The sequence below is a fragment of the Arachis hypogaea genome, chromosome 1 (assembly GCF_003086295.3).
Source record: "Arachis hypogaea cultivar Tifrunner chromosome 1, arahy.Tifrunner.gnm2.J5K5, whole genome shotgun sequence".
NCBI lineage: Eukaryota > Viridiplantae > Streptophyta > Magnoliopsida > Fabales > Fabaceae > Arachis > Arachis hypogaea.
Genome location: NC_092036.1, coordinates 74,040,742 through 74,041,475, shown reverse-complemented (window position 1 = coordinate 74,041,475; position 734 = coordinate 74,040,742). Strand labels below are relative to the sequence as shown.

At 39.5% G+C, this 734-nt stretch overlaps 1 non-coding gene across 1 annotated transcript; it reads right to left on the bottom strand.

Annotated features, from left to right (window-relative positions):
* Positions 1 to 289: 289 nt before the first annotated feature.
* Positions 290 to 393, bottom strand: LOC112713336 (small nucleolar RNA R71). The gene has a single exon (XR_003158314.1). It is a non-coding gene; the product is annotated as a small nucleolar RNA R71 (small nucleolar RNA).
* Between the last annotated feature and the right edge of the window lie 341 nt (positions 394 to 734).

The window sequence follows — 734 nt, the reverse complement described above, 5'->3', positions numbered from 1 at the left end:
CAATTTTGAGCTGAAACCTCAATTAGTTGCTCTAATGCAACAGAACTGCAAGTTTCATGGACTTCCATCAGAAAATCCCTACCAGTTCTTAACTGTGTTCTTGCAGATCTGTGAGACTGTTAAGACTAATGGAATAGATCCTAAAGTCTACAGGCTCATGCTTTTCCCTTTTGCTGTAAGAGACAGAGCTAGAACATGGTTGGACTCTCAACCTAAAGATAGCCTGGACTCTTGGGATAAGCTGGTCATGGCCTTCTTAGTTAAGTTCTTTCCTCCTCAAAAGATGAGCAAGCTTAGAGTGGATATTTAGACCTTCAAACAAAAAGATGGTGACTCCCTCTATGAAGCTTGGGAAAGATACAAGTAGATGACCAAAAGATGTCCTTCTGACATGTTTTCAGAATGGACCATGATAGATAAATTCTATTAAGGTCTATCTGAGTTCTCTAAGATGTCACTAGACCATTCTGCAGGTGGATCTATTCACGTAAAGAAAATGCCTGCAGAAGCTCAAGAACTTATTGACATGGTTGCAAATAACCAGTTCATGTACACTTCTGAGAGGAATTCCGTGAATAATGGGACGCCTCAAAGGAAGGGAGTTCTTAAAATTGATGCTCTGAATGCCATTTTGACTCAGAATAAAATGTTGACTCAGCAAGTCAACATGATTTCTCAAAGTCTGAATGGATGGCAAAATGCATCCAACAGTACTAAAGAAACATCTTCTGAAG